The sequence below is a fragment of the Myxine glutinosa genome, chromosome 9 (assembly GCF_964187855.1).
Source record: "Myxine glutinosa chromosome 9, kmMyxGlut1.1, whole genome shotgun sequence".
Taxonomy (NCBI): domain Eukaryota; kingdom Metazoa; phylum Chordata; class Myxini; order Myxiniformes; family Myxinidae; genus Myxine; species Myxine glutinosa.
In genome coordinates, this window is record NC_136269.1 from 82,519,751 (window position 1) to 82,538,464 (window position 18,714).

Below are 18,714 nucleotides of genomic sequence, written 5' to 3' on the forward strand. Positions count from 1 at the left end.
CACATAAGGCAGGCAAGACCATGAGATGTACATCGGAAAACATGCATCCCTTTGTTCACAAGTTTCAATCGACATTCCCCCTTCGTGCTGAGCCGAAGTCCCTGGGAGGCCATGAAGATCCGTCGTGTAGTCCCGATGACCGGCCACCCATGTTGACGCACCAGCCGCTGATCGATGAAACTATCCGTAGATCCTGTGTCGACTAGGGCCCGCGCAAAAATGCCTTCGACCAAGAGCGGGATAATGGCCTGATCAAGGCCAGAAGATCCGGCAGGTATTGCGCCGTGCGAGCGAGAAGATCGCGCCTCGCGCATGGATCCCACACCGGCTGCAGTTTTCCGGTCGTTTGAGGAGCCTCCGGAGGGCCCCCGTGCCAAACGCATAGTTGATCGTGCTGGACCAAGAGCATGTAGTTCGTACGAGCCGCCGTCAGATGGCGCTCGTGTCACATGCGAAAGATCGCAGTCAATTGTACTTTCATGTGCTCGATCAAGAGTGTGTAGTTCGTATGAGCTGCCGTCAGATGGCGCTCGTGTCACGTGCGAAAGATCGCAGTCAATTGTACTTTCATGTGCTCGATCAAGAGCGTGTAGTTCGTCCGAACTGCCGTCAAATGGCGCATGCGCATGCACAACAGGAGGAGCTTTCAAAGCCGGAACTTTTTGTTTGTTTGAGGAAGGCGTTCGAACGCCAGTCAAGGTCGGTCGCTCCGCGGCCGGTCGCGTTCGCGCCATTTGTTTCGGCGGCCCGGTGTATCTCACCAAGGACGTGCGTGCAGCCAGGGGCCCGCGAGGAGGAGGACAGCTCATCAAGGCCGGGTGAGGCACCCCGCTCTGTGCTCGGTCCATTGGCTCGGCGATAAGCCCATTCAAGGTCGCGCGTGCTCGTGTGCCCCGCGTGGCCTTCTTGCAGACTTTAGCAAAGTGTCCTTTTGTAGAACACAAATGGCATATGGCTTCCTGAGCCAGACACGCTGACCTGGGATGCTGTCGGTTGCCACAGAAGTAACACGTCGCGTTCCGGTCAGGCCTGGGCCTGGCTGCTGTAGCTGCTGCCAGGCCGGAATCAGAGTCCACCTCGGGAGCGGCCAGGGGTTCGGCCGTAGTCGAGCCTGCACCCGTATCCTCGGCGGTAGCCCTCTCCGGTCGCGCAAGTTGAGAAGTCCCCGCGACGACCCGTGCATGGTCATAAGCGGTGGATTGTTCCCGGGCCTCAGTGTAAACGTTGGCCAACCGTAGGGCCTTCGCGAACGTCAGGTCAGCTGTCTCCAAGAGCCTGAGTCTCAGGTTTGTAGAGCTGATCCCAGAGACGAAAACGTCTCGGGCAAGATCGTCCTGGACTTGCTCGTGTGTCCGTACCTCTTGAGTGCTGTCCGCGAGGAGGTGCCGCAGCTCCTGAGCGAAGCGATCGATCGACTCGGTTGGCTGTTGACGCCGCGTGGCGAGCAGATGCCTGTTGTACACCACGCTCTATTTCTTAATGTAAAGTCGCTTTAGCTCTGCCACGGCGGCATCGTACGTCGTACATCGTGCGATGCTCCTGTAGACGTGGTGGTCGACTTTGGTCTGTAGCACAGACAGCTTCGTTTCAGCAGTGGGAACGGCATCCTGGGCGCCGAACTGGTTCTCCAGCGTTTTGAGCCAGTGAGTGAACACCGAGCGTGTAGTTCGTGGGTCGGCGCCGAGTTCGGGGATTCGAGCCCGAATCCTCAGCTTGTGGGTCAGCGCCGAGTGTCGGTACATTGATCATCTTGTGTCCCGCCATTTCCGTAGATCTTAATTGAGATTAAGTGTCGTGGAAATCAATCAGGTCCACAACTTTGTCCCATAGGTAGGTTTAATCTCAATTAGATCTCTGGCATCATCCTGTAAAAATACAATCATGCAATAGATATCAGGATCTTGGTATCATACAGAGAGGACCGATAATAATAGTCAAAGCAAGCGAGTCTAGTATATATGTGCGAGTCTAGCATATACGTACCATTCAAGACTACATGTAAAGTAAATGTCACAGGAGTGGCTCAGCGTCGCGGATGTTCCAGGTTTTATAGACGCCCTTCAGTGGCTGAAGCGAGTATCTCTCCTGGGTTCAACTTTGGTATAATTTCACTACAATATGGATCAGGGTGAGTTTCGCTCACTGTGCTGCACGTGCTTGTCTTTGCATTAGTTCAGTTCATTGTGAATTACACGCCCTAATATGACAGAGGATATCGTGAGACAGAAAATTTGCACTGTACGCTTGTATTCTATACCTGGAAATTCGGCTGAAGTTCACAGACAACTTGTCAAAGAATGTGTGGCGCCAACGCAATATACAGAAGAACCATCGGCAGAATAAACAAGCAGTTTGATGAAACCGGCAGCATTCTTCCAAAATAGACTCCAGGTAGGCCTCTTACTGTTCGAACTGAGGAAAGCAGAGCGGTCATTCAACAACAACTCGACAGTAACACACCATTATCAACTCATCGCTTAAAAAACGTCACCAACATAAGCCGATCTTCGATTTGAAGAATACTAAAAGACTTTAATGCGAAACCATACATACTGTTACGTGTCACCTCCCCAAACTCTGATTATGGTGCCCATCAGAGTCTCGAGAGGGAACGCAGCAGAAAGATTTGTTATTTTGAGTGTTCTAATAAACCATGGTAAAACCACACCAATGCAATTGTGTAGAACAAAATAAGTAATTGTATTAAGAACTCTCGCATACACAATAATAACACTCTTAAAGAAAGTACCATGAAAATATCACTTGCATCTCATGAACAATACATATGATGGTACCATTATTCCCCAATGCTCTCAAAGCAAGAAACTCACGATATGCCAAACATGAGTGGAATGTAACAATCCCAAAGTCCGTGCACGAATACCCACGCTGGGTGAAGGTCGAAGTCGTGCAGACCGGCAAGAACAACAGGCAGGTATCGGTGCGGCTGCAGACGAGGAGTTACGAGGTGAGAGGTCCGGCAGATGCCGGCGCGGGGTAACGTTCCCCCAAAACGTGAGTGCAATCCACGCTCCACGTTCACCAACGATTAAGCCGATATGGAAACTAACGGCGATCAACATGATGAGGTCGATATGGGAATGAAGCCGATATGGAAACCAACGGCGATCCACACGATGATGTCGATATGGGAATCCCAATGACAAAACACAATGCACCACGCGGATGGCCTCCTTGAGGAGAAATGGCTGATCGGCCTGTAATGGAGGTGCTTGCTTTCCCGCCAACAATAGTTCACGCTTGGTACCAAAACCTGAGATGCAGGTTTAATTGCAATCACAATATAGGACAATGTCACGGACAAGCCCTTTCACGGAAAGCCTCAATTCATTAGTGACCAATATCGAGGAAGTCCGGTCACAGCCTCGATGCGACTCACGGCTGTCTCTTTCCCCTGCCGATCTTTTTCCTCTCACCTCTTCCGGTTTCTTTCCCATGTTTTTCTTTTTCTCCACAAACATTTATTTTTACCTTTTACTAAAGTAATCTCCATTTCACACAGAAATCCTAACAACAATATCACCTGAAACTAAAAATCCTCAAAGTATATAATAACAACAAAGGTGGAGGAGACTAATCCGTAACAATACCCAGATAAATTCACCAACTATTTGAGGATGATTTTGACAGGCATGTTGAGGCATGTGAGACATTGCTTGGGTTAAAGGATATGGACAATGATTTACAGAACAGGATCTTGTGGTCAGATGAATCCAAGTTTACTTTATCTGGTACTGTGAATCGTCATAACAGCGTGATATAGGCAGTAGACAACCTACGATTCACTGTTGAGCACAATGTCCAGCATCAAGCTAGTATAGTGTGTCTGTCTGGGTAGGCATTTATTCTGGAGGCATTGTTGGACCAATATTTTTCGATGAAAATGTGAATGCTGCAAATTACCTTCTAATGTTGGAGCAGCATGTATTTCCACTCAATGATGGCCTAATGTGGTTCATGCATGATGGTGCGCCTGCTCATTATGCTGCCAGTTTACGCCAGGCCCATGATTTGAACTTTACAGACAAATAGTTTGGCCATCATGGTCCATTTGAATGGCCGCCGCGGTCTTGTGATTTAACAACACCCTGTGATATCTTCCTTTGGGGTTTCCTCGAACACAAAGTGTATGCGAGGAATCCTACGACCCTTAGAGACTTGAAACAATTCATCCGTAATGAGACTGCTGCATTAACGACTGAAACATGCAGAACTGCGTGTCAGAGTGTGTCAGAGTGCAGTTTGAACATTTTAACTGATCTGTTTCATGTATATTAGACTGATTAGACTGTTTAACGAGTAATCATGTTTTGTTTTGCACCAAAGCACAATAATAAATTTCGTTGCTTGTAGCAGGTATCGTTCTTCAAAATGTGCCCAGGGTTTCTGCACCACTATGTATATGTATATATATATATATATATATATATATATATATATATATATATATATATATATATATATATATATATATATATATATATATACAGACTTGGCATTTAATATGGAATATTTTTTTCTTTCTTGAATTGGGTTTACTTTCTGAACTCAGTATATCAATCTGGTGAGTTTCTTTTACGCTTCGGTGATGTCTTTGTTGAAAGAACCATGTCACTGATTGTCTTTCACTGATTGTCACTGAAGCAAAAAGTGACGAATGCTGCGGCTGGAGCAGTAGAAGCAATGTTTTTTTAATTGAAACGATGTAATTTAATTAAAAGTGGGAGGGGGCAACACCACGCAGACCTCTTTTAAGGTGTGTATAAACCCTGGAATAAACGTGGGAGGGGGCAACACCACGCATACCTCTTTTAAGGTGTGTATAAACCCTGGAATATTTCAGCAATCAATACAATGCTGAAACTATGAAAGTTAATTTAATGAGTAATTTAATGAGTAATTTAATGAGTAATTTAATGAGTAATTTAATGAGTAATTTAATGAGTAATTTAATGAGTAATTTAATGAGGAATTTAATGAGGAATTAAAAGTGGGAGGGGGCAACACCACGCATACCTCTTTTAAGGTGTGTATAAACCCTGGAATAAACGTGGGAGGGGGCAACACCACGCATACCTCTTTTAAGGTGTGTATAAACCCTGGAATATTTCAGCAATCAATACGATGCTGAAATGATGTAATTTACTGTGTAAGATGGTCGACCTTGGGTTTGTTTGGGTTTTGTTGTTTATTTTTGTGGGTGTGTATTTTTGTGTATTTTGTATATATTTTCACGGCTAATTCCAGTTAACATCCTGCAAAATTTGCTCGTTTTTCTGGCCGAGTCGAAAATGCGTTGAGTTCCTATGGCATGCGCCATTAAAAAAAGCGCTGTGTAATGGTTGAGCTCCCTTTATTTCGTTTTGGTCACGCGGATGAGCAGACAAAATGACGAATGCTGCGGCTGGAGCAGTGGAAGCGATTTTTTAATTGTTCAATGATTATTCGATATTGTTATGACTTATTGTCAATAGGTATACTAAGTGGCCATGAGGTAGCCTGTTGCTATGTACAGTTTTATTCTATTGTTGATTATACCACATAGCTGTGGTGATAAAGGAAATGTTCGTTTTAAATAGATGATTATGATAGGACCATGACTATAAAATCATGATGATTATTATGAATGATATCATAGGGTTCAAATGCAGAATGATTGCATGAACTTGGGAAAGAACTTTCAAGCCCTATGGGATAAATTGGGTGTTACAAGCGATGGAGTTTCAAAATTTAGCATGATTGAAGGAATTTTACAGTCTTATTTCAGGAGTTTTACGAAATTTATATTGCCAAGAGATTTTGGGTACTATTAAAAGAAAAATGATGAGATATTTTTCCCAATGAACTTTAATATCTGCCATCCATGTTGGCTGTCTCATGAATGAAGGATGAGTTGCCTTTAGTGGTTGCAAAGAAAATTTGTGGAGACCAGGCAAAATGGGGAAATATGTCAGATATGACCCTAGGACAGAACGGTGATTCATCAATTGACATGAGGTATGAACCAGAGGTGACGACCGATGAGATTCGATCTCAGTCAATGGATGGACCTGTCCTGACATCATTGGGGAAAGGGCTTATGCAAGGAGTCATCCAAAATGATTAATTTGATTTATTGATGAATATTGATGAATTAATTGAAATTGAATAATTGATTGAATTGTTGATTGATTGAATCTAATTGATTGAATTTAATTGAATAAATTTAACTGGATAAATTGAATTGAATAAATTAAATTGAATATATTGATCGTTTGATTGATGAAAATGCGGTCTCAAGAAAGAAGCTTTAATATCTTTGTGAGATATTATCAATGTGAAGACAACCTTGGAAAATTGAGCAAGGTGGTGAGTTTATATATAGATATATATGTGCGGTTACCATTGTATGATTTCCCCTTCAACAGAGCGGACACCTGAGGATTCACCCATTTCATACTGACCCTCTGGCTCATCTGCAAATACTGATCTGTGAGATTGGATTGTGCAAAAGCCACAGGTGAGAGAGATTCTCTGGAAATCACCGTTTGAACAGGTGGAGAGATCCTTCCTGGAGGTACGAGTGAAGCTTTAGAGGAACAAACTACAACACATCCAACGCTACTTTGATAAAAGGCAGAATGGGAAATTGAGCCTGCAAGAATACACAAGGACAACCAGAGATTCCACAAAAAGGTACTTGTACACATCATATGTACGACCGTTATGGTGCCGAAGCTATAAGGCAGGTCGAGAATTGGTATTTGTGGACAAAGGGACATGATGAGGAGTTTCCAAGAGATGGTACATTTGAGCGAAGTCGATTGGAAAGATTGGAACAAAGATTGAAAGCCAGGAAGAGACAGAATCTAACGGTAGACTGGCTTGCATTCCATCTTTGGGATGGTGAATCCAGACAACGGGAACAGCAAGAACGGATAACGGATCTAGAACATAAAATAAAAAGGATACAGGATACAGTGGAGGCGACAAATGCACAACTGCCCTCGAAATTAGGAATGAAAGTGACAGTTGTCCCATCTGATATCCAGTTGTCTCCCCAAAAAGGACGGTACAGAGAATTTTTTCGTGTTTCAGGAGATAACGAGAGATTGCAGTGGCAACTCAGGGATGTAGAGATGCAGCCCAGCAATACAAGTGCACAGGTGCACAGACCAGGCAACGACAGAAACCGGTGTTTCAAGTGTGGACGGATGGGACATTGGAAAAGAGGATGTCCGTATACCAAAAGGAAGACAAGTTCATAGGGTAAACCAAGATCAAGGGTACCAGGGCTGACCGATACCTCAGACAATGATTAGGCCTTCATTGCGACAAATCCCAAATGACGATTGGCCTCAACAAATTAGATTACTGGACAAACATGAATAACTGTCGATGATTCTTGGGTCTGAAAAGTTTTCGGAGCAAGAATTATTCATTTTTCTTTTGCTTGTAAGCAAATTGATAATTAATTGATCAAATGCCGAAATTGGATCTTTTATGTTGGGCACAAAATTTTAAATTTACAAAGTTTGGAACAATTGCTTTGCAATTTTTTTGGCAAACCAAGTGACAAGAGTCACATCATGATCAGGTGGGAATTTCCGACTCTTGTTCCACACGATTGATAGGTCAGTGGTCGACTGACATACAAATGGGTGGGTAGTCAAATTTGGATAAATTATTGTGGGAACTGAAAGGGTAATGTCAATGTGACATCATAGGGGTTTTCTAAGAATAAACTTTTTGGTCCATTTGTGTATTAGCGCTTATAAAATTGAAGGACAAATTTTGAGAAATTGAAATAAAGTTGACACCCATCCGGATCTGTAAATAAGGGTTCCAACGCAAACAAATACGCATAATGCATGTGTGTGTGGGTATTTTGTGTGTCAATGTTAGTGTTTTTGTGTATCAATCTTACAAGATTGTTGACACCGACAGTGTGCCTTGTCTGAAAAATAGATAGTTCCATGGGGATGGGATCGCATATCAAGAGAATTCGTAAAATAAAAAATAGAAATATAATTTGATTATGAAAATTATCACTTTTGTCATGGGAGATGGAGAATAAAGATTTGATTTGCTGAGTTATGAGCAGCTATTCATTAATAGTAAAAATTGGGAGTAATCTTGGGATTCCATTGTGATCGAATTTATATGAGAATCAAAGCTATTTATGGATATGAGCTTCATAAAAATGTGGGAGTACAAAATTAGCCAAATTTTGGAGAGGTCTTACACTGACTTCCCAGAGTACTCTGCTCATGGATTTTTATATACTAGGGCATGCCCGTACTATATATATATCTAAAATTATATCCCCCCCCTCTATTTACATGAAATGGTTTGGTCCAAAGCGAACGGCTTGCGAGTGGTGACAATCCCCCCCCTCTATTTACATGCAATGGTTTGGTCCAAAGCGAACGGCTTCCGGAGTTTGGTAAAGAAATCGCCATCGCGTGCACAAACGCGCAGGAAAGCGAATGAATCGCAAATTCGTTTTTATTAGTTGTAAAACATAGTTTAACGCCAACATAGTTTGCAAACGTGAAATAAATGAATACGCTCTCAAATGTGCCATCCGAGGCAGAGTGTGCCCGCCACGTTCGGCACACGCGATCGTTCGCTGCTCTCTGATTGGTTGAATCGTTTTTTGGACATAGCTCGGTAAGTAATTGTCCGATTAATATGAAACCTTGAAAAGGCACATCCTCGGGTCCCCAGCAATATACCTGGCAAGTTAAAAGTATATCGGACCCGTGGTTGTCGAGAAACAGCGGTCACAGACAAACAAACGTACAGACGTACAGACGTACAGACAGAGATTACTGGAATTATAGATAGATATAAACTTGAATTTTATCAGCATATAAATTGTGCTGTATGTATGGATGTGTTTTAGGCATAGATGATATGGGAAAATAGTAAAGAAAATTTTGCTGGTTTGAACTATTGTGAGTTTTTCAGTTCTGGAGTTCAAACAAAGTCACTGGTTAACAGATGAGAAAGGATAGTAAATAAATTATTCGATGCTGGGTAAATTAAGTACGATATTACTAAGACTTATGAGAGCTATTGTTCTTCCTTACAGCAGTGGAAAATTATTGGAAAAAATTAGATCCAACATCATGAATCTATAAAAGAATGTGATAGGGATAATATCCTCAATTTGTACTAATTATTTGATTGTGGGTAAAGGAATTAATTTATCGTAGTGGATTGTTAACAGCAGCCTGAAAATATCCTGAGAGTGTGCATCCATGTAATCAGAAATCCCAGATTTGTTTTTACAAACAACATTTTGGTAGAGGTCTTGTGTGGACGAGCACTTCCTTGGTAGATAAAAAACGGTACTGCATGCTGGCAGCCACTTTTGCGGCCAGTTAGGCCAAACAAATTGAGAGGAAATTGTAGTTAAATACGTAAGTTACACATGGCTATTTGTAAAAAAGGAAATTTGTTGAGATGGGAAACATTTTTCGAAGGTTTATTAAAGTGTTATAATATGACATGTGGCAAGGCAAACTATTGGATGGGAAAATTAGATCTGGTTATAGAATAAATTTATTGACCCCTTGAAGTTAATTCTTCGAATCATTGTTTCACTGGCATTTTTTGTTCAAATTGGAAATAGTTTGGTAGAGCTTTGGTTAAAACCTTTGGTTGCGGTATCTTGGAACGAAATGATAAACCATAGGAGATTGATAAGAATAGGAAAAAATATGGACCCAAAATAGAAAGTTGGATTCATGCCCCTCATTGCAAACAAGCACATGGGGCTAAGGTGGACGATCCCACAGAAAATGAGGCTGCACCTAGCAGCCCAGCAGAACATTCAGTGGCAGATAAATGATAGTCGTGATTTACAGTCATTTGAATTACATTTTAACACCCCTTGCATTGATAAACATTACATTTTCAACATGTGATATTCCTACTTGGGATAGTGACATTTATTTGCCTACATGACATACAATTACCTGCTGATATTAATACAACATGAGTGAAAAATGTATCACAACTACACTCATGATCAGGGGATTGAGTTCAACCCCGGGAGATAGGGGGATCAGGGTAAGACAAATAATCTGATTTATGTTACATATTAAGGGATTTTCTTTATTTACCTTTTAGGAAGCTTGTTAGTTTGGTATACAATGTTGAATGTCATTGACATATAATTATGTTATAGGTATGAACATATACAAGGGGTAGCTCACATGTTTTACAGATGGCTACAGGTGGGACAAGAGGGAGCAAGATACCACGATTATATAAAAGGGGGTGCCTTTGCATGGTTGGGAAACACATTTGGAGGGGTGGTAGCTAAGATACTCCAATATTTGTTTGTTGGTTTAGTAGTTATATTGGCAATTGTTTTAGTGGTGGCTTGCTTGAAAGCCTTAGTGACGGTGTGTCTGAATAAGGCAACCAACAACACGATGATAACGCATGAAGTGACAAATGAGGAAAGAAATGTGGAACCAGAAAAGGAAGACTTTTATGGCAACATAAATACTGAGATTAAAAGATTAAATCAAGTGATGTTGCAAATGAATACAGTAGAATTAAGAAAATGGCATAATGACAATGTTATGAGTTGTGTCAATTACAATATCAGTGAACTCATATCACCACGAGTGACACACTGTTAGGGAGAGAAAAAAAAAAAAAAAAAAAAAAAAAGGAAAAAGAATCAGTGGAGAGGAATTATGGTAATAATACATTATGCTTAATTTGTTGCTTTGGGAAAATTGTTGTTGGGAATTAGATATTCCCGTTTGTGATTGTAATCATATACAATTTATTTTCTTCGAGTAGTGCTAAAATACCTGCATGAGTTAATTTTTGAACTATATTAACCTGAAAGCAATTGTGGATGCTATTCTTAGTTTAGTAATAAAATACATACCTGATTGAATATTATTTGCGTGACGCATATAAATGAATATAACTTTTTTGTGTTAAGGAAAAACAACAAATTGTTGAATGTGAAACTGTCGGAAGATATACATGATTATGCTGATTTCATGGTAAGATGTACCCTATCTGATTCAGTGTGTGTGGAAAGCAGATTCAGATGTGACTGAGCATAAGGATAAGACGAGATCACATTTGAAAGGGGTGCTAACGGAATTGGGAAGAAGTTCGAGAAAGAAAATTTGTGGCTGAAAAATGAAGTTAAACATGGCATACACCCTCTTTCTCAAAGAATGATGAAGACATTCTCCCATGTAACTTGGAGATGGATGCTTACCTTCACCAAGGAAATTTATGTGACCATTTGCCTGGATCACACTGCAACATATGAAAGAAAGGCGATCACTTACTCTTGTTCGAAGGCTTCGAACATTCACCACATCAGAAGTTGCAGGACAACGACATTTTACCTGCAACCTCTGTGAAATGCGGGGACATATGTTATTACTTCACCAACGTCCGGGGAACCAGCATGGAGCTGCAAAAAACGGCTGTGCCCTTGTCACAACAGCTGTGCACGATTCTGCTGGTCGCTCCTGGTATGGACCATGAATGACCTGAACACCATGGTCCCAACATCATTGTGGATGCATCCGGCATCCCTGTTCCACATCTTGCTGGCCAATCAACGTCACACCAATACTTGCTGCCCACTCACAATGAGGGAGGAGGCAAGTCGACTACAACTGGGTGAAGGCCTTGTTCAGGAATTACTATGGTTTACAGCAAAAAGTGGCAAGAATGCTACATGGAGAGCAGGGTCAGTCTATGACTCCGCAATGTTACCACAACAGCGAAATCCTACACGAAGTAGTGCAGGTGCTATGAAGACATTAGGAGAAAATGTTTCATACCTGGATTCAAACACAAGTGATCAGCCCTTCCTTTCAAACAAAGTCAACATTTGTGTGGAGGCAAACGTTTTTGCCAGATGGTGCAGATGCTTTACAAAACTTGAAAATGAAGTGAAATTGTTGTATCTTGGAGATGGTGAAGTGTTGTTTTGAAAAGATATTTGTGATGCAAATGCAATAGATTGAACAATATGGAAGGAGTCAATGACCAACGAAATGTTTTGTGATTCTTGCAGGATGACGGTGTATGCCTAAGGGAATTTGATTACCAAAGTTATGGTTTGAATAATTGTATTGATATTTACTTGTAGATATTGATTATTTACTTATACTTGTAATGATGTTTACTTGCAGTGATTGATTGTTTACTTATATTGATGTTTTGGTTAATATAAACAAAAACAAAAAGATGAGGGAATTGTGGAAATGTAACTCATTGATTGGGACTGGTAACTCATTGATTGGGACTGGTAACGAAGCAGATAGACGATTTCGTAAATGGATGTCAGGAATGTGCACGAACATGGTAATCTCTTGTCCACCTGGTCACAGCCCCAGGCTGGAGCACCCCCCTATTGTTTGGTAAATGGAACTCGCGGCAGGAGGGGAGCGAGCTGGTGCCAGTGAGGCAACCGAGTAACGTTTGCGGAGAACGGATTAGAAGCAGCGGAGAAGGGATTACGATTTCAGCGGACAGAGGATTAACTGAAGCTTGCCCATATAAACAGAAGAGACTTGGAGTCAAGGAGCACTTGCCACGAGAAGCCCTGCCCGACGGAATGAACGCGTACCACAAGTACAGCGCTGCAGCCACGAAAGAGGGACTATGCGGATAGAGTTACCTGGTCCATTGAGTTAAACGGTATTATTTGGTATTGGAATGAAGTGAACAACCAGTTAATAAAGTTGTGATATTTTGTAACCTGTGACATCATTGGAGTCTTGAGTCTCACCTACACTTCCACGACAGCAGCAAGAAGTCAATACCAGGATTGTATCACAGGTGGCGTGACAAAATGTAAGGACAGGTACATTTGACGATTGGCTTCACAATCGGGTATATAAGGGTTGTTGCGTTCTGTATTAGTGGAAAACAACTGCTGCACGTCTACAAAAGTTATTGCCCCTTCCTCTGGAGATGGTCCGTCAACTTGACAATGCTGTTTGTCATGGAGTGGTGGCTTTACGAAATTCTGGCATGAAACAGCGTGCTATTGCTCGGCAGTATGGCATCACTCAAGGTCAGGTGTCAAAGATCCTGAAACGAAATGCTCAGAGGGGTGTCCCTACTCCAATACCGAGGCCAGGACGTCCATGCAGAACCACAAGGAGAGATGATCGCCAGCTGCACCGGTTAGTCTGCAATGGCCGTACCAAGTCAGCTAATCAGCTTAGGGCTGAGTGGCAGCAACTGACAAATGTGCCTGTATCCAGAAGGCTAGTCAACCAACGACTGGTTCAAGCAGGCTATCGTGCCAGGCGTCCCCTGAGAAAGCCACGCCTGACCAGACAACACAGCTACCGCCGATTGCAGTGGGCCAGAGAGCACCGTCAATGGCAGCCAGGAAACTGGAATCACGTGACCTTCAGTGACCAGTCTAGATATCTGGTCTATCGTCAAGATGGCCACGTCCGAGTGCGCAGACAAGTGCATGAAGCCCACAACGAAGATTGTATAGTGCCAAGAGTCCAAGCTGGAGGTGGTGGGGTGACCGTTTTGGATGCTTTCCATGCAGGGGGCAAAACTGACCTGGTTGTTCTGAATGGAAACCTGAACCAGTTCAAGTACAGGGTCATTCTGGAAGAAACATTGCTTCCATTTGCTCGTGCAGCCTTTCGAGGAAACTTTGTCTTCCAAGATGACAATGCACGGCCTTATCGTGCTCGCATGATCCAACACTTTCTTGCTGACCGTGGTGTAGAGCATATGGAGTGGCCTGCCATGTCCCCGGGTATGAATCCGATCGAGAACTTGTGGGCAGAAATAACGCGTCAAATCGACAACTTGGACCAGCAGCCTGCCTCTGTGCGTGAATTGCAGCAGACTATTGTCACTGCATGGCAAGCGATTCCTGTCCAAACCTTGGCAAATCTCGTGAACAACATGCCTCGACGTGTGCGTGCTCTCCTCAATGCTTGTGGGGGTTACATGAAGCACTGCACTGTAATTTTACTGTCCGTAATCCCAGTCATAATTTAGCTTTTGTTTTTGTTGAAATTTTTTTTTGCTGATGTGCAAAATAAAGAGATACTTCTGGAAAACGTACAGAAGTTTAACCCAGTACTGTCCGTGAATTGAGTTCGATATCAGTTTACATCACTTTCAAGGATCAATTTATTTGCTTCGAAATGTCAAATGTTGTTTTTGTTTCTTTTAAAGGTCACATTAACAAAATCTAGAAAAATTTCAACATAATTCCAATGAACTTTTGGTTCTAAGTCATCTTGAAAAGTAAGTTCACCCCCACAAAAAAAATATTCCATATTAAATGCCAAGTCTGTATATATATACAGTATATTTTATATATATATATATATATATATATATATATATATATATATATATATATATATATATATATATATATATAAATAAATATATATATATATATAAATAAATATATATATATATATATATATATATATATATATATATATATATATATATATATACATACATACATACATACATATATATATATATATATATATATATATATATATATATATATATATATATATATATATATATATATATATATATATATATATATATATATATATATATATATATATACTCAAAGGCAAAAGTTATTGTGACACACAAACAACAAACACAATCAGTGTTAAACTTTTACTGTCGCGAATGAAATGTTATTACATGGAAAGACAAATGTTTCAAGGTGTGGTAACGATCAACAGTCCATAAGAACAGCGCACATGGCATATGCAAATGAGCCACAACACAAGAGGGGGTTCACAAGCAAGTTCACACGGTCAGTCGCGAGTGTGTCCACCTTGTGCATTGATGCAGGCCTGGCACCTCCGCCTCATTGAGGCCACTAAACGTCGATGAAAGTCCTGGGGAAGATCATTCCATATGCGAGGAAGGATTTGGCGGAGTTCCTGCAGCGTTGTTGGAGGATTCGGATGACGTCGTAAACGTCGCTCCATTTCATCCCAGACGAGTTCAATGGGTGACAAATCAGGGGATCTTGCGGGCCTGGTTAACACATTAACATTGTTCTGATTAAGATATTGCTGTACAACTCGAGCAACGTGTGGTCTGGCGTTATCGTGTTGAAACGTCACTCTAGGGCCGTTCTGTTGCAAAAACGGTAAAGCGGCCATTTGCAAAATCTCGTCTCGGTACCTCACAGCATTCAAGTTCCCCTCAATCACAATCATTGGCGTTCTTGCTGCAGCTGTTATCCCACCCCAGATCATAACGCCCCCACCTCCAAAATGATCCCCTTCCAGAACACATGGCCTGATGTAACGTTCACCTGTGCACCTGTAGACACGTGTCCTGCCGTCAGCTCGGTGAAGCTGTGCCAAATGGTGTTTCTATGGACGTTGAATCGACGAGCAACGTCACGCTGCAAGGTACCAGACTGAAGCATACCTATAGCTCTCCATTTGTCATTTTCCCCGAGGCGTGGCATGTCGAACTTGTTCCAGAACGATGAATAGAGGTGTTTTTCTGACTTCTGCACTTCTTAAGACTGCATTGAGTGGAAATGATAAGCGTCTGGTTGTCTGGCCTTTTAAAGTGAACATTGCTGGCCATTTTTCTCGAATATGTCATGCTTCTTGAAAATTTCGTGCAATTCGAACAGCAACTGCTTGGTTGCGTTTCTTCGACCATTTTAACACACCCTTTCTCTGGTTCAAATCTAAAAATTCATTCACAAGATTACCAATGAAAAAATTCCATGTCACAATAACTTTTGCCTCTGAGTATATATATATATATATATATATATATATATATATATATATATATATATATATATATATATATATATATATATATATATATATATATACAGTATACTCTACAGTGTATAGGGTGCTTCAAACATGTTAACACTTATATGGGACTATATATCTCAGAAGTGTTAACATTTTTTTGAAGCACCCTGTATATATTGTTGCGGATATGGGATTGGCATCCATCCATATCCGCTTGTAAATATTCCCCTATTTCCTCCATACTTCCCAACTATCCCCAATCCCCCATTCCCTAGTCCCATTTTCTGTAAACAACACTCTGTAGACCCGACCTCCCCCTATTTCCCCCATTAAATGTCGCATCCAGGTCCACCGCATCTCACGTAGACAACTATAGGACATCTTGCTAGTTATTCTTAGTCTATGTCAGTTAAGGACTCGTTTCCATTAATTCTGACTCTTCGTTGCACCAGAATGTGATTGTATGGCACCGTTAGGAAGTTTAGGACCTCCCAATACCTCCCCGCAGCCCTTCCTCACGGTTCAGCAACAACAACAACAACAACAACAACAACAACAACAGCGGCGGCGGCGCGGGGAGTGTGCGTCCTCACTCCGGCTTGGTTGGTGGGGGGTGTTGGGAGGGCGCCAGGCCTTTCCAACGAGCCGCCATCGCACATGTGCTCGACGGGGTTACCAAGTAGGGGCTCGCTGTCAGCTCCTCGTCAAGGGCGGAGCCCGGTAACCCCCGCACCCAATAGAAGCGGCGGACCGATCCCATCTGGGGTGGAGCCAACGAGCCGAGGGCGTGTCACTCCCCGCTGAGCATGCGCAGGAAGAGGGAGGTGACGTCAGATGCGAGCTGAGCTTGGAGAGAGAAGGACGCCACCTCCGAGCGCTGTGACACCTCCCCGCATCTCTGGACTGGACCGTGCCTTATCCTGTCCCTGAGCCAAGGTGCACCTTGTGCTATCGACTGCCTGTCCTTCCCTGCCATCAATCCCTGTGTAAGTCAGTCTTGTTCCATTTGTCTGTGGTCTGTCTGGGATAGATAAGATTGTGTCTAAGTGCCTATCTCTTCTGTGTCTTTACCTCATTACCTTGTAATCTACCCCTTTTCTCCACCACTAATTATATCCTCCTCCGGAGGTCTTGAGAACTGTACCCCTTGCGTCGTTTCATTTATCCCAGTCGTTGTGTCCTTTCCATCATTGATTTAGCGTAGCGCGATTTGGCCAACGTTCGAGTAGAATCGGGTGAGTTGGGGGTAATCGGGTAAACTGTGCGAACACGGCGGCCATTCCGCTCGGTCAAGCAACATCTTAAGCCGTGTCCGTAACAATTGGTGTCGGGAAGTGGGATTGGACCCGAAGCGCGCTTCACGCGCTCGAAATTATTAACGGTGAAATTTGTTTTGTTTTAAAATAAAAACCCGAATTTTGAAAGTCGCGCTATGGCATATCAAGACGGCTGGGTTCCGGTAGAGGAGAGTGAGGCAGGGTCGATCCAGGACCAAATTGAGGGACATGAGGAGAGCGAAGCAGTGAGGGTGGCAGGTTCGCAAAATGGCGTCCTCGCGCACGAGGTTACGGGCGCGCAAAATGGCGCCTCGCACATGGCTACGGCGGCCGCACCCGCTGCACAAGTGGGAGGGATGGCCCAAATGCAGGCCCTCATGGAGCAATTTATGGTACAAATGCAGGCGTCCCTCAACCTGCAGAAGGACGAGATGAGGACTGATAGGGAGCGATTGGGTGAGCGATTGGAGGGCCAAATGGGGGTAATGGGGAACCGGATGGATGCTCAGGGTGAGCGATTGGAGGGCCAAATGGGGGTAATGGGGAACCGGATGGATGCTCAGGGTGAGCGATTGGAGGGCCAAATGGGGGTAATGGGGTCCAATAGCAAGAAATTGAGGGAGGACATGGGGTCCAATAGCGAGAAATTGAGGGAGGACATGGGGTCCAATAGCGAGAAATTGAGGGAGGACATGGGGGCCAATAGCCAACGGTTAGAACAAAGGATGGGGGCCCAGATTGGAGGGTTAGGGAGTAGAATAGAGGGATTAGACAATAGATTAGGGGAAATACAGGAGGGGTTAATGGGGGCAGAAAACAGAATGGCCGTTCAGGAGAATCAAATGGAAGGGATGAAAAAGGGGTTAGAGGGGTTAGAAAACAGTATGGAAGGCAAATTGAGGGACATGAGGTACCAAGCGGAAAGGGAAGTTAAACAAATGGGGCAGCAGATAGAGGGGGTCAGAATGGGGGTAGAAACTAAATAGGATGCTCACAGGGAGGAAATGGAGCAGATGAGGGTGGCATCTGGGCAGGAGATGCAAGTGATGGGAGAGGAGATCAGAAGAGGTGTGAGTGAGGAGGTCGGAGGAGTGCGCGAGGAGGTGAGGCACTGTAAGGAGCGCATGGAGAAGGAGGTGAGAAATGGGACTGTAAAATTGCAAGGTGGTATAGAGGAGTTGACGCTGGGAGTAGAACAACTGACAGTGGGACAAAAGGAGTTGGGGGACCAGGTAAAGAAGAACACAGCGGTAATAGAGGGTTTAAAATCGACACAGAAGGAGATGAAAAAGGACGTAGGGGTAATTAAAAAAGAGTGTCAGACGGTACATGAGGACCTGACGAGGAAAATGAACAAGGTGGTAGAGGTGATGGAGGTTAAAGAGCGGGAGGTGCGGGAGCACATAGAAAAAAATAAGGTGGAGTTAGAGGAAGAACTTAAGGGGGCGCGAAGAGGTGTGTTGGTGAGGTGTGCGAGCGACGAATGTGTGCCAAGGTGTTCGGTGGTCAGGTGTGTGACCAAGTCTGTGAGTGGAATGAGTGTACCTGGGTGTGGAAGAGAAGGTGCAATGACCAAGAGCAGGGAAACGGCTGGATGTATGAGCAAGAAAGGGGTAGCGTAT

General features: G+C 43.1%; 1 long non-coding RNA gene across 1 annotated transcript in view; it reads right to left on the reverse strand.

Annotated features, from left to right (window-relative positions):
- Window positions 1-1,818: 1,818 nt before the first annotated feature.
- Window positions 1,819-18,714, reverse strand: part of LOC137417298 (uncharacterized) — a 54,694-nt gene continuing 37,798 nt past the window's right edge. Inside the window, exon 3 of the long non-coding RNA XR_010982412.2 lies at window positions 1,819-2,412. This is a non-coding gene — a long non-coding RNA (uncharacterized LOC137417298). The remainder of the gene's footprint in view (window positions 2,413-18,714) is intronic.